Source organism: Mustela lutreola, chromosome 7, assembly GCF_030435805.1.
Source record: "Mustela lutreola isolate mMusLut2 chromosome 7, mMusLut2.pri, whole genome shotgun sequence".
NCBI lineage: Eukaryota > Metazoa > Chordata > Mammalia > Carnivora > Mustelidae > Mustela > Mustela lutreola.
Genome location: NC_081296.1, coordinates 69,811,060 through 69,827,316, shown reverse-complemented (window position 1 = coordinate 69,827,316; position 16,257 = coordinate 69,811,060).

Sequence of the window (16,257 nt, the reverse complement as noted above, 5' to 3'; positions counted from 1 at the left end):
TAGCCAGCTATGTAGACACGAGTTGTTCACCTATAAGGTAAAGTCGGGTACAAACGTAACTTTAAGAAACCCCCTTCCAACTGTACCCTCACCGCAAACCCCTCCCGTAGAAACTAGGAGCCACATCCCGTGTGTCCTAAAACTTCAGTCCTGTTCGTTTCCCACAGAAATATTGAATGGGAAGATGACAATAGTTTGGAAATTTTGGAGAAACCGAAAATCACAAACTGTGGAGTTGGATCAGAGACTAAGAGACTGGGAAATGCACATACTGTGAACATTTCTCCCTCTGGACGTTTCCCCAGTATACTACTGGCTTATGAAAGAATAGGGCAGGAAGCCTGGGCATTAAACTCATTCTCCCCAGTTCCACTGTCTGTCTACAGTCCTCCCCACCAGTCCCGAGGAATTCACTGGATAAAGGAGAAATGCTTAGGAAATATCACAGGAAAGGACTGTTTGTAAATTTTATTATGTGATTCTCTCCAGTTGGTGCTCATAGCAAAACGGAGCTGAGTCTGGAACTTCGGACTAGCTTCCCCCTCAACATAGACCTGATGGGAAGGCAATGAACCTCAGTGCCATCCTCACAGTTTTTGCCAAAACAAAGTATCACTTGAACTACTATTGCTTAAAATGTACCAAACTTGTGGGACGCCTGGGTGGCTCATTGGTCAAGCAGCTGCCTTTGGCTCAGGTCATGATCCCAGCGTCCTGGGATTGAGTCCCCCATCAGGCTCCTTGCTCAGCAGGGAGCCTGCTTCTCCCTCTGCTGCCACTCTGCCTGCCTGTGCTCTCTCTCTCTGACAAATAAATAAAATTTTAAAAAAGGAAAAGTACCAAACTTAAATAAAAGTGATAAATAAAACTTCATAATCCTTTAGCAAATTTAAAATTGGTATCACCTGACCACAAACAGAAAGTAACTTTAAAAGTCAAAAATCAATACAGTGAAAATGAAATATGTTATCAAATTCTACCAAAATAATATCATTGTCATAGATGCTGAGCCTGGGGCCTGCCCTCTCTATCTTAAAAAGATAAATTAACAAGTTTTAGAGAGGTAATATGGCATATGTCTTTGAAACTAAAACTTTCTCTTGATACAGATTAACAATAATTTTTATATTTTCAGTGCTACTTAATGCTATATCTCCATACTACCTAAAATTATTTCTCATACCGCAAGTGCCATATGTCCCACCCTTTGGTACATACTAAATGTACTAGATCAACATTGATGGCCCATATAACTTTGTACAAATCCTGACTCTGCTACATACTGGATTTGATTTTAGACCCTTATTTCCTCCATGTTTCAATTCCTTTATATGAAAAATGGGAATAATCTCTAACCCTTAGCATTGTGGAAGAGATTAATGCAATACCAAAGGGTTGGCCCATAGTAGGCATTCGGTTAATGTCTCCTCCATCTCCCTTCTTCCAAGTCCTAAAACTTCCTTTTCTTTCTCTAAATTCCTCTAACCCTCCTGAGCCAATATCTGAAATGGCCTCCAATGATCCTTTCCTCCTGGTATTTATATCCTAGAGGAGTCCTTGCCACACTGAATCAAGGTTGGTCTGCGACCAATAGAATATGGCAGAAGTGATGATATATCACTTTTTTTTTAGTATTTTATTTCAGAGAACGAGAGAGAGAGCGTGAGTTGGGAGAGGAGCAGAGGGAGAGGGAGAAGCAGGCTCCCCACTGAGCGGGAGCCTGATAGGAGACTCCAGGATCATGACCTGAGCCAAGGGCAGACATTTAACTGACTGAGTCACCTAGGTCCCCCTGATACGTCACTTCTGATGCTAAATCATAAAAGACATTGTGGCTTCCTCTTTCCTCTCTCTCTTGGATCACTAGCTCTGGGGGAAGCCAGCTGCCATTTCATGAAAGGCCCATATGGTAAAGAACTGAATCTGTGGCTAATAGCCAAGGGGAAGGGAAAATACCTCCATTTAAACTCATCACAAAATTGAGAGGAAATAAATTACAGAGATGAGGCTCTGAAACAGAGAAGGATGTAAGGCAAAATTTAAGGACCCCAGACACATCAGAAAATGAGGAAACTAACTTGAAGGGTGGGGACATCACCTGCAGACCTGCAGCAGCAGTTTGACCACAACTCTTAAGCAGAATTTGGGCTGTCTAGTCTACCACTCTAAGGTTCCCAATGAAGCCAAGCCACTTGGGTTCCTTTGCATGTAAAGAGACTACAGAACCAGCCCCATGAAGAAAACGGAGCCACATTGTGAGTGAATAGTATAGGGTGAGGAAGCAAGTTCTCTTGGGCACCTGCTACCTGCTTATCAACTCCAGCATTTCAGGTGGGTGAGAGAGTAGAACAGCCTTATAACCAGTCTCCTCTTATCAACTTACCCCACCCTACCCCCATGACTAAGAGTCTGTTTCCAATCCTGTCAGAACTTGGACTGGTTGCCACACCCCTCCGTCTAATTTTCCCAGGAGTTGCCAAAAAAATTCACTCATTCTTTCATCACATACTGTGTTGTGCACCAACTATGTGCCAACTATTGTTTAGACATTAGGTATACAGTGACAAAAAAAGCAAAAAAAAAAATATATATATATACACACACACACACACATATATATAAAACATATAGTGTAGAAAGGAAACAGCTTGTATATATATATATATGCAAATTGATTGTGAGAGAAGATAACAGATTCTACGCAAGGATGATATTCAAAATATTTAACAGGGTACACAGCATAAGCACCTACCCAACAAAACAGGACTCAGTATAATCTGAGTGAATACTATCTGTGAACAGTTTTTCTACCTGTCCTGGTAAGGAATCCTAGTACTGCTAGTTCTGTGAAGGGAGTATACCTGTAGACCCTAATTTTGATTAGGAAAGTGAAGCAAGTAACATTTGAGCTGAGGCAAAAAGGAGGAGTCAGCCAGGCCAATGGAAGAGAGGCAGGGAGAACATTTCAGGGAAGGGGATATCATATGTGAAGGCCCTAAGGTCCTGCTCCCTGAGGCTAGCCTATCAAGAACCACAAGGTAACAGGGAATGCCCACCCCACCCCGCCCTGTCTCTTTGTTTCATCCTCTCAGTCCCAGATCCCTTGACATGACAGGAAATGGCCACCTCTGGTCCCTCCCCTCACATCTCATAGCTTGCTTGAGAGATATCTGAATCTCTTTAGTTTTAGTTTTTAAAATCCAGGATAGGTTGGGTATCTAACCTTATGATAAGGAGGTAGGTGTGAGGTAGGATATAATGGCAAGATATAAATAGCCCCACATGATGAGCATGTGAAGGAACAGGTTTATCAAAGAAAGGGAATTTGTTCCCCAAGAAAGGAAAATAGAGACAGATAAAACAAAAGATGTCCAATACATGAAAGAGAGAAGATAGCTACTTGAGCTGAAATGATGGCAGCAGAAATGGCAGTGTGCAGCATCAAGATATATTTTGGAGACTTGTTGAGAAAGGAAGATACTATATATTCCTGAGTTCATTCATTTCTTCATCAAATTTTAAGTGTACATCTATTATGTGCCAGACACTGCTAGGCACTGAGTATTCAGTGATGGACAAAATAGACATGGTCTCTGACCTCAGGAAGTTAATATTTTAGTGGAGGAAACTGACAACTCACAAGTAATCCAAACAATATAAAATTACAACTTGCACTAAGTGCTAAAAGAGAAAACGAAAGTTCAAGGATGAAGATTAATGGAAGCGATCCAGTTCTGTGGTGACATTTAAACTGAGGCCTGGAGCCAGTTGCAGGAAAAACAGAAGAGAGTTCCAGCAATATGACTGAATCCCTAACATTCTTTACATCCCTTCTTATGAAGGAAAAGCAGTGCAGCTTTAGGAAATTCTCCCCCTCCACCCTATATTCCAAGGGTGGTCCTGGAAGGGCTAAGTCAATCAAAGTAAACTCATCCCTCTTAATACTGATTGTTTGCATAGTATTCACCTAGTGAATGTTATTGATTCAGGAGTTAGCATGGGACCTAACTTGGCCTGCTCAGACCAAACAGAGGGGGGTTTTGTTCCATTATAAGAGTATGCATGGTGTTCTGTCTCACTGACTTGAACAAAGAAGTAAAGAATTCCTACCACTCTTGGCTTCTGTGACCTAGAAGGGCCAGCTTTAGGTTGAAGCAAAATGAATGGTAGAAGGAATCTTGGTTTTTGATGATGCCCTTGGACCACTGGATGTATCAGCTGTAACATCTGTTCTACCTCTGAGCTTCCAGCTATGAGAATCATATGTTTTTGTCTAAGCTGCCTTGAGTCGGATTTTTGTTTCTTCAGCCAAATACATTTTAATCAATATACAAGCAAAAGAAACAGTATATGCTAAGGCCCTGAAGTGGGGAAAGCTTGAATATTAGATGCATATAAGGGATCGCATAATGAAACGATCCAGGTTATCTTAAAATGCAACCAGCCTTCCACATGCATACCAAGCTTCCAGTCAGCGTTTCAGTGCTTTCCTTGTGGAAAGAGGTGGATACTTAAGGATCATCAAGCATTGGAGAAAACACTCAATATAAAATTAAGACACAACAAAACAGAAAGTAAAGTATCCAAGGATACAGAAACAATTAGAGGAACAAAGGAAAATGGGAGAGAAACTATAATTAGTATCCTTAAAGATGAAGAAGATATTGAATAAAAACAGGTAGCTATAAAAAACAAACATTCAGAGAATAATAAAGAGCTTTTAGAAATTAAAACTATGATAGCTGAAAGAAAAAAATAGAAGAGTTGGAAGGTAAAAACTGAAAAAATATTACAGGAAATTGGACAAAAAAGATAGTAGTGGATAGTAGAAGAAGAAAAAATAAGGAAATTAAAGAATCCATTCAAGAGGTCCAACATCTGAATTATATGAATTTCAGAATGAGAGGAAAGTAAAACAAAAATAAAGGGGACTCACTGAGTGGCCAGAATAAGGAATAAGAACAGATCCATTTCGCCACATATCAGAACACTGGAGTCAAAAAGAGGACCCTTGGGGCTTCTAAGACACAACATAGAACACACAGAAAGGGTGAAGAATCAGAATGACTTCAGACTTGTCAGCAACAATACTAGAAGCCAGAAGACAATAGAGCAATATTACCAAATATTTGAAGAAAAATAACAACCTAGATTTTTTTCACCCAGCTGAGCTATTAATTAAGTCTGAGAATAGAATAAAGACATACAGAGTTGAAAAAGACTTACCTACCATGCACCCTTTTCTACAAAATATTGAAGGTGTACTCTACCAAAATGAGGCATAAACCAAGGGAAAAAAAAATCACAGGATCCAGGAAAAAGAGTATCTAACATAAGAGATAAGTAAAAGGCTACTGGTGAAGGGAGATCCCAGGATGATAGCTTTGCATCAGGCTTAGAGAGCAACCATTTCAGATTAGAACAGGAGGATGAAAGGCTCAGGAGCCATGTATCTAAGTGGAAAAAATGGAAACTGATAAAACTGATAAATTACCTGATTGTATTTGAATATATTGAGAGATTTCTACTTCTAGAAGACAGTATGAAAATAAATTGATAATAAGTACATAAGCAACTAAGTAAAAAACCAAATAGATAATTTGGGGGAAAGCATACAAGAAAGGAAATGTAAACAGTACACTAACTGTCACAGCTGGTAAATAACATTTACACACTCATAAAATATAAACATTCAATATTGATCTAACCAAAATAACACTGCACTAGAAGGATGGAAGGAGAAAGTACATGCGTATTTATGGGAAAGATGAGAGAGTTAAGTCCTCATTTTTAAAATAGAAATCAGTGGCTAATATCAGTTAAAAATCCAGAAATGGCATGATATGTAGAAAAAGCAACAAATGTCAGAAGAAGCAGCTAAAGGAGTTTTAATCTTTAAGCAGTGGGAAACCAAGTGGGATAATTATTTTTTTGTGTTTATTTTTTAAGATTTTCATTTATTTATTTGATAGACATAGATCACAGGTAGGCAGATAGAGAGGAGGGGAAGCAGGCTCCTTTTTGAGCAGAGAGCCTGATGTGGGGCTCAATCCCAGGACCCTGGGATCATGACCTGAGCTGAAGGCAGAGGCTTAACCCACCAAGCCACCCAGGTGCCCCTTTGTTATGTTTTATTTTTATTTTTATTATTTTTTAAAGATTTTATTTCTTTATTTGACAGACAGCACAAGTAGGCAGAGAGGCAGGCAGAGAGAGACGGGGTAGCAGGCTCCCTGCTGAGCAGAGAGCCCGATGTGGGGCTCGATCCCAGGACCTTGAGATCATGACCTGAGCCGAAGGCAGAGGCTTAACCCACTGAACCACCCAGGCACCCCTAACCTTTTTTTTTATTTTTATTTTTTTAAGTCCTTTGTTATGTTTTGTATAGAACTTGTATGTTCATGTGTAACTTCCATAAGAACAAATAAATAGTAAGTTACAACCCCAACCATGGTTTCAAATGAAATAGTTTAGGAGGAGAGAGTAGAATGTGAAGGAATCTAGGTACCAATTTCTTAGGAACTCATTTACATGTCACTAATTGTCAGAGAAGTATCTCCTTTCCCTCTAGCCCGTACTCCCAGTGGGAAATACATCTGAGTTGAGAAAACAGAGCGTTGACAGGAAGAGAAAAAAAAGAGAAGAGGAAGAGGAAGAACTTCTGGGAGCATATCCAAAGACTGGGATACACAGGAAAGGGGAAGAATCCATAAAAAACATGGCTAAGTTTATCCCCATAAGGGTTGGTGGCTTTGCATTGGAATCAGATTCTAACTTCTGGGAGACCCAAGGCCAACTGAGGTCTCCATTCTTGAAAAGCTACTAAATATGGGCCAGGAAATATCTGAGGAGGGGAACTAAGGTACTTTTCACTTTCACCTTGAGCTTCTCCTGGGTTGGACGATAATGTCTCATTCCTGAACACTGGTGTTCCTGAATGGCTTCCTCCCTCCATTGAATATCTCCTCTCAGCTGACCAACCTCTATTAACATCTTGTAAGCAAAGCTAGGATCTCCGAGCAGCATTTCCTCCAGATAGCTCTGCTTGTCCCTTGGTTTAGCTGAATTGGCATTTGCCTTATACATAAATTCTGTTTCTTCTTCTCTGCTTTGGGAGACACCAGGGTTGAATAAGCAAGTTTCCCTGATAGCGTATAGTCCCTTCCCAGTTCAGTTTTCTTTTCTGCTTCCCACTCCCTCCCTACTCCGTGTTTACTAAAACTCTCAACTACTGCATAGTTCTGTCAACCATCTCTACTTTAGCAGTCAGTTTATCTATTCCCTTCAAGTGTTCCCTTTCTCCCTCAGCACTTTGGGTAAAAGTTCAAAGGCAAGGAGCTAATACATAACAGAATCTAGGCTACTCTTTGCTACCCTGCTGGAAAATATGTATGGCCCTCTTCCTGCTAAGACATGGCTTCAAGGTCTTGTGCTGGGGTCATCTATTAAAGTATACCATCAACACAGCAATACCAGTACCCTTGGAGAACATATGATTCTCAGTAAATTGAGCCCTCTCAGTGCAGACTGACACCTCAAAGCCAAAGGGCTACAGGCCCAGCAGACTCTGGTAAAAAGGAGAGAAACATACCTCTGTCTACTGGAAAGGATTACCAAGTCCAGAACATGTAGTGGTGAGATGAATGGGGGGACGGAAGGATGAGAAGACTTAAAACAATATTGTGAAGCAGGAATACGTGCACATTTAGAAAATGTCTTCTTCCCTCTCTTCCGTATACCTTGATGCAGAACTTGTCCTGATGTAGAAGAATGAGGTGACATGACTTAATGAGTATGAAAAAAAAACACAAGCTCTAGAGACAGCTGGCCTGAGTTCAAATCCCAGCCAGACCACTCACTGGGATTCTTATGTGGCATGGATTCCTTTGGAAGTTTAGAAAAGATCATAGGTGACTTCTCAGAATAATGTATATTTTAAAAAATACACCCATGATATTGTACACCCATTTTCATGGCAGCATTAATTCACAATAGCCAAAAGGTGGAAATAACCAAAGTGGCCATTAATAGATGAATGGACAAGGAAAATGTGGTATATACATAAAATAGAATCTTACTCTGCCTTAAAAAGGAAAGAAATTCTGATACATGGTACAACATGGATAAACCTTAAGGACGTTCTTCTTCTTCTTTTTTTTTTTTTAAAGATTTTATTTGGGGCACCTGGGTGGCGCAGTGGATTAAGCCTCTGCCTTTGGCTCAAGTCATGATCTCAGGGTTCTGGGATCGAGCCCCACATCGGGCGCTCTCCTCAGTGGGGAGCCTGCTTCCCCCTCTCCCTCTCTCTCTGCCTACTTGTGATTTCTCTCTGTCAAATAAATAAATAAATTCTTTTAAAAAAATAAAGATTTTATTTATTTGACAGAGCAGAGACAGCGAGAGAGGGAATACAAGCAGGGAGAGTGGTAGAGGGAGAAGCAGGCTTCCCACTGAGCAGGGAGCCCCATGCAGGCCTCAGTCCCAGAACCCTGGGATCATGACCTGAGCCCAAGGCAAATGCTTAACAATTGAGCCACCCAGGCGCCCCTTAAGGACATTCATTATTCTAAGTGAAATAAGTCAGTCACAAAAAGATACATACTGTCTGATTCCACTTATGAGGTATCTAGAGTAGTCAAATCCACAGAATCAAAAAAGGGTGGTCACCAGTGACTAGGAAGAGAGGAAAATGGGGAGTTGTTCAATACGCAGAAAGTTTCAGTTTTGCCAGATGAAGTGTTCTGGAGATTGATTGTACAACACTGTAAAGGTAATGAACACTAGTAAACTGTACACTTAAAAATGATGAAGATAGTAAATTTAGCTATATGTGTTTTACCACAGTTAAAGCATTGTTTTAATTTAAAAAACGTGCATGGGATCACCCTTGCACACCCAGTGCAACTGTGCATCATGGCCAGGCCAAGTGCCAACCCTGCCCACCCCTGTGCCACAGCACAGCTGTGCATCACAAAAGGGCACTACCCCCCCCTTACCCCCCAATGCCACAGATACACCTAGTCCTAGTGGTCAGAGGGAATTTTGCTCCTGGGCTCCACATGCTGTCTACTACACAAGGTTACTCCTTCAAGCCTAGGAGAAGTAGTTGATTTGACTAATATAGAGAAAAAGTGAGTCAAAATGAGACGGGCATATATTCCAAATGAAAGGATAAGTCAAAACATGAGAAAAAGGCATCATGAAACAAAGATAAGCAATCTACCTGATAGCGTTCAAAGTAGTGGCCGTAAAGATGCTCACTGAACTTGGGAGAAGAATGGATGAACACAGTGAGATCCTCAACAAAGATAGGAAATAGAAGAAATTTTCAAGCAGGGGCACCTTGCTGGCTCAGAGAATATGACTTGATGTCAAAGTTATGAGTGTGAGTCCAACATTGGGCATAGAGCTCACTTAAAAAAAAAAGTTATGTCAGTTATATCTCAATAACAAAATGTTTTTAAAAGTTTCAAACAGGGGGCGCCTGGGTGGCTCAGTGGGTTAGGCCGCTGCCTTCGGCTCGGGTCATGATCTCAGGGTCCTGGGATCGAGTCCCGCATCGGGCTCTCTGCTCAGCGGGGAGCCTGTTTCCTCCTCTCTCTCTCTCTCCCTGCCTCTCTGCCTACTTGTGATCTCTCTCTGTCAAATAAATAAATAAAGTCTTAAAAAAATTAAAAAAAAAAAAGTTTCAAACAGAAGTTGCAGAGCTGAAGAAAACAATAAACACTAAAGGGGTTCAAAGCAGAGTGGATAAAGCTGAAGACTGGGTCAGTGAGCTGGAATGCAAAGCGATAGAACTCACCTAGACAGAGCAGCAAAATGAAAAAAGAATTTTTAAATGTATTTAATTTTTTAAAAGATTTTATTTACTATTTGACAAAGACACAGCAGAGGGAACACAAGCATGGGGAGTGGGAGAGGGAGAAGCAGATCTCCTCCTGCCAAGCAGGGAGTCCAGTGTAGGGCTCAATCCCAGCATCCTGGGAAAATGACCCAAGCTGAAGGCAGACACCCAATGACTGAGCCACATAGTCGCCCCAGAAAAAGAATTTTTAAAAATTAAGGTAACTGGGGCGCCTGGGTGACTCAGTGGGTTAAAGCCTCTGCCTTTGGCTCAGGTCATGATCCCAAGGTCCCAAGTAGGCTCTCTGCTCAGCAGGGAGCCTGCTTCCCTTCCTCTCTCTCTCTGCTTGCCTCTCTGCCTACTTGTGATCTCTGTCTGTCAAATAAAATCTTAAAAAAAAAAATCAAGGTAACTTAAGGATCCTTTCAGACAACATCAAGCAGAATAACATTTGCATAACAGGGGTCCCAGAAGAAGAGAAAGTGAAAGAGCCATAAACTCATAGGAAAAGATAATGGCTGAAAATTGACCTAATTTGGTGAAGGAAACAGACATACGGGTCCAGGAAACCAGAGAGTCCCAAAGATACCCACACCAAGATATGTTATAATTAAATGGCAAAAGTTAAAGAGAGAATCCCAAAAGCAGCAAGAGAAAAACAACTTATTACATACAAAGGAAACTCCATAAAGCTGTCAGATTTTTCAGCAGAAACTTGACAAGCTAGAATAGACTAGCATAAGATATCCAAAATAATGCAAGGATAAAACTTCCAACCAAGAATTCTCTACCTTGCAAGATTTTCATTGAGAATTGAAGGAGAAATTAAGAGTTTTCCAATAAGCAAAAGCTAAAGGAGTTCATCATCACCAAACTGTCTTTTTTTTTTTCCTAAAGATTTTTATTTATTTATTTGATAGAGATCACAAGTAGGCAGAGAGGCAGGCAGGGGGGGCGGGGGAAGCAGGCTCCCTGCTGAGCAGAGAGCCCAATGCGGGACTCGATCCCAGGACCCTGGGATCATGACCTGAGCAGAAGGCAGAGGGTTAAAGCCCACTGAGCCAGCCAGACGTCCCACCACCAAACTGTCTTAAGCTTTAAAGGGACTTCTTTATTTTTATTTATTTATTTATTTTTTAAGTTTTTATTTATCTATTTGAGAGAGAGAGAGAATGAGAGGGAGGGCATGAGGGGGAGAGGTCAGAGGGAGAAGCAGACTCCCTGCTGAGCAGGGAGCCAATGTGAGACTCCATCCCGGGACTCCAGGATCATGACCGGAGCCGAACGCAGTTGCCTAACCAACTGAGCCACCCAGGCGCCCCCTTTTTTTTTTTTTTTTTGTAAAGATTTTATTTATTTGATAGAGATCACAAGTAGGCAGAGAGGCAGGCGGGGGGTGGTGGGGGGAGAGCAGGCTCCCTGCTGAGCAGAGAGCCCAATGTGGGGCTTGATCCCAGGACCCTGGGATCATGACCAGAGCCGAAGGCAGAGGCTTTAACCAACTGAGCCACCCAGGCGCCCCAAAGGGACTTCTTTAAACTGAAAAGAAATGGCACTAATAACAAGGACAATATGCAAAAGTAAAAAATCCCAGGAAAAAATACATAGTAAATGTAGTGGATCAATCATTTATTTAGCAAGCATGATGTTTAAAAGACAAAAATAGTCGGGGCACCTGGGTGATGCAGTTGGTTAAGGGTCCGATTCTTGATTTTGGCCCAGGTTGTAGTCTCAAACTTGTGAGACTGAGCCCCATGTTGGGCTCTGCACTCAGCGCAGAGTCTACTTAAGACTGACTCTCCTGGGGCACTTGGGTGGCTCAGTTGGTTAAGCGTCTGCCTTTGCTTCAGGTCATGGTCCCTGGGTCCTGGGATTGAGCCCAGCATCAGGCTTCCTGCTAAGTGGGAAGCCCCATTCTCCCTCTCCCACTCCCACTCTTCTCATCTCTCTCTCTGTCGAATAAATAAAATCTTAAAGGAAAAAAAAAGGAGATAGAATACACTGGCCTTCAGCAATACACTAGACCAGACGGATTTCATAGATATATATACAACATTCCATCAAAAGCAGCAGAATAAGCATTCTTCTCACATGGAACATTCTCCAGGATAGATCCCATGTTAGGCCACAAAATTCAAGAAGACTGAAATCATATCAACCATCTTCTCTGGCTACAGTGGTATGAAACTAGAAACCAATTACCAGAAGAAAACTGAAAAACCACTAAAATGTGGAGATTAAACAACATGCTAATGGGGTCACCTTGCTGACTCAGTTGGTAGTGCAGGTTTTGAGTTCAAGCCCCACAGTGGATGTAGAGATTACTTAAAAATAAAATCTTTAAGAAAAAGCAAACACCATGCAAATGAACAACAAATAGGTCACCAAAAAATCAAAGAAGAAATTAAAAAATACCTAGAGACAAATGAAAATGGAAATAAAACACACCAAAATTTTTGGGAGAAGCAGCAAAATGGTTCTAAGAGGGAAGATCATAGCAATATGGGTTTACTTCAAGAAGCAAGAAAATTATCAAGTAAACAATTTAGCTTTACATGTAAAGGAGACAGAAAAAGAACAAAGGAAACCCAAAGTCAGTAGAAAAAAAGGAAATACTAAAGATCATAGTGCAAATAAATGGAGAATAAAAAAAAGAAAAAGAGGGGCATCTGGGTGGCTCAGTCAGCTTCTGACTCTTGATTTCGGCTCAGGTCATGATCTCAGGGTCATGGGACTGAACCCCATGTCAGGCTCTGAGCTGAGCATGGAGACTGGTTGGGATTCTCTTTCTCCCTCTCCCCCTCCTCCCACCTCTCTCTCGCAGAAAAAAAAAAAAAAAATTCGTTAATATTTTATTTATTTGACAGAGATCACAAGCAGGCAGAGAGGCAGGCAGTGGAGGAGGGGGAAGCAGGCTCCCCACGGAGCAGAGAGCCCAGTGCTAGGCTGGATCCCAGGACTCTGTGATCATAACTCGAGCTGAAGGCAGAGGCTTAATCCTCTGAGCCACCCAGGCACCCCCCCCCAATTTTTTTTTTTTTTAAATAAAAACACCAGTAAGGTATATGTGCTGCCGAAGCGAGCACAAAACACCACTAAGGTAAATGAAAGAAAAGAAAAGAAAGAAAAGAAAAGAAGAAAAGAAAAGAAAGAAAAAGTGTGTGCCTGAGTTGCTCAGTCATTAAGCACCTGCCTTCTGCTCACATCATGATTCCAGGATCCTGGGATAGAGCCCAGCATCGGGCTCCCTGCTTAGTGGGGACCCTGCTTCTCCCTCTCCCACTCCCCTTGCTTCTATTCCCTCTCTTGAGGCCTCTCTCTCTCTCTGTCAAATAAATAAATAAAAATCTTTTTTAAAAATCAAGGAAACTAAGAGCTGGAAAGATAAACAAAATTGACATATCTCTAGCTAGACTAATGAAGAAAAAAAGAGTGCTAATAAAATTATAAAGAGAGGTTACAACTGACAGCACAGAAATACAAAGGATCATAGTAACCACTATAGGCAAACAAATTGAATATAGAAGAAATGGAGAAATTCCTAGAAACATACACTGAATCATGAAGAAATAGAAAGTCTGAATAGACCAATTACTAATAAGGAGAATGAATCAGTAATCAAAAAGCTCCCAATAAATGAAGGTCCAGGATGAGCTGGCTTCACTGAATTTTACCAAACATTTAAGAAAAAGTTAATAACTATCCTTCTCAAACTTCTCCAAAAATATCAAAGAGGAAGGAATATTTTCAGACTCATTTTATGAGGGCAGCACCATCCCCATACCAAAACCAGACAAGCCACCCCACTCACACCTGCACACACACATATTAAAGGCTAATATAATTGATGAACACAGATGCAAAAAATCTCAACCAAATATTAGCAAATTTGATTCTATAATGGATTAAAATAATAATATACCATGTTCAAGTGGAATTTATTCCAAGGATGCAAAGATAGTTCAGAATCCACAAATCAACCAAATACTATACCACATTAATAAAATGAAGGATAAAAATCATGATCATCTTTATAGATGCAGAAAAGGCATTTGAAAAAAATACAACATCCATTTATAATAAAAACTTAGCAAAGATGGTTTAGAGCGAACATACCTAAACATAATAAGGGCCATATATGACAAATCACAGAAAACTTCATACTCAGTGGTGGAAAGCAGAAAGCTTTTCCTTTAAGGACAGGAACAAGACAAGGCCATATATGACAAATCACAGAAAACTTCATACTCAATGGTGGAAAGCAGAAAGCTTTTCCTTTAAGGACAGGAACAAGACAAGTGCATCAGGCACCCCGTGTGTGTGTGTGTGTGTGTGTGTGTGTGTATGACATAATGTATTATTTGCTTCAGGTGCACAGGTCTTTGAATCATAGGGCTTACACATTTCACAGCACGCACCATGGCACATACCCTCCCCAATGTCCATAACCCAGCCACCCTATCCCTTACCCACCTGCCCCCCAGCAAACCTCAATTCATTTCATGAGATTGAGTCTCTTACAGTTTGTCTTCCTCCTGATCCCATCTTGTTTCATTTTTTCCCTCCCTGCCCCAATGACCCCCAGCTCTGCCTCTCAGATTCCTCATATCAGAGAGATCATATGATAATTGTCTTTCTCTGACTTATTTCACTTAGCATGATACCCTCTAGTTCTATCCATGTTGTTGCAAATAAGAATGCCCACTCTTGCCACTTTTATTCAACATGGTATTGGAAGTCCTAGACACAGGAATTAGGCAAGAAAAAGAAGTAAAAGGCATCTAAATTAGAAAGGAAGAAGTAAAATTATGATGACTTGTAGGTTACTTGATACTGTATACATAAAAAACTCAAAAGATTCTACCAAAAAACGTTAGAATAAGTGACTTAAGTGAACAGGATACAAAATCAACATACAGAAATCCATAGTGTTTCTATATACTAATAGTGAATTATCAGAAAGAAATTAAGAAAATCCCATTTACAAATACATCCAAAAAAGTAAAATACAGACATAAATTGGGGAGCCTAGGTGGCTCAGTTGTTAGGTGTCTGGCTTCAGCTCAAGTCATTTTCCCAGGATCCTGGGATTGAGCCCAATATCAGGTTCCCTGCTCAGTGGGAAGCCTGCTTCTCACTCTCCCACTCCCCCTGCTTATGTTCCCTCTCTCACTCTCTCTCTCTCTGTCAAATAAATAAATAAATAAACAGACAGACATAATTTTAACCAAAGAGGTGGAAGACCTATACACTGAAAACTGGAAGAAACTGATGAAAGAAGTGGAAAAAGATACAGATAAATGGAAAGATACTCTGTGTTCATGGATTGAAAGAATTATATTGTTAAAATGTCCATACCACCCAAACTATAGATTCAATGCAGTCCCTATCAAAATTCCAATGGTGTTTTTCACAGAACAAATTTAGAAATAATTTTAAAATCTGCATGAGACCAAATAGCCAAATAGCCAAAGCAATCTTAAGAAAGAACAAAGCTGGAGGTATCAGCTCTCTGATTTCAAACTACAAAGGTATGGTTATCAAAACAGTATGATACGGGGCACCTGGATGGCTCAGTGGGTTAAGCCGCTGCTTTCAGCTCAGGTCATGATCTCAGGATCCTGGGATCGAGTTCCACATCAGGCTCTCTGCTCAGCAGGGAGCCTGCTTCCTCCTCTCTCTCTCTCTCTGCCTGGCTCTCTGCCTACTTGTGATCTCTCTCTGTCAAATAAATAAAATCTTTAAAAAAAAAAAAAAGTATGATACGGACACAAAAACAGACACACAGATCAATGGAACAGAATTGAGAGCTGTGAACTAAACTCACATATATATGGACAATTAATGCATTACAAAGGAGCCAAGAATATACTATGGTGAAAGGACAGTCTCTTCAATATATGGCATTGGGAAAACTGGATCACTATCTTATACCATACACAAAAACTAACTCAAAATGGATTAAAGACTTGAATGTTATACCTAACCACAAAATTCCTAGAAGAAAACATAGGCAACTTGCCTTTGATCTTAGCGATAATTTTGTGGATCAGACTTAAAAGTCAGGAGAAACCAATGCAAAAATAAAGATTACTTCAAACTAAAATGCTTTTGCATATTGAAAGAAACATCTTCAAAATGAAAATGCAACCTACTAAATGGGAGATTTCTGCAAATCATATATCAGACCAGGGATTAATTACAAAATATATAAAGAACTCAACAGCACAATAAAAAACAAAGAACCTGATTAAAAAATAGGCAGAGGATCTGAATAGACATTTAGGATATCCACAGATGGGCGCCTGGGTGGCTCAGTGGGTTAAGCCCCTGCCTTCGGCTCAGGTCATGATCTCAGGGTCCTGGGATCGAGGCCCGCATCGGGCTCTCTGCTCAGCAGGGAGCCTGCTTCC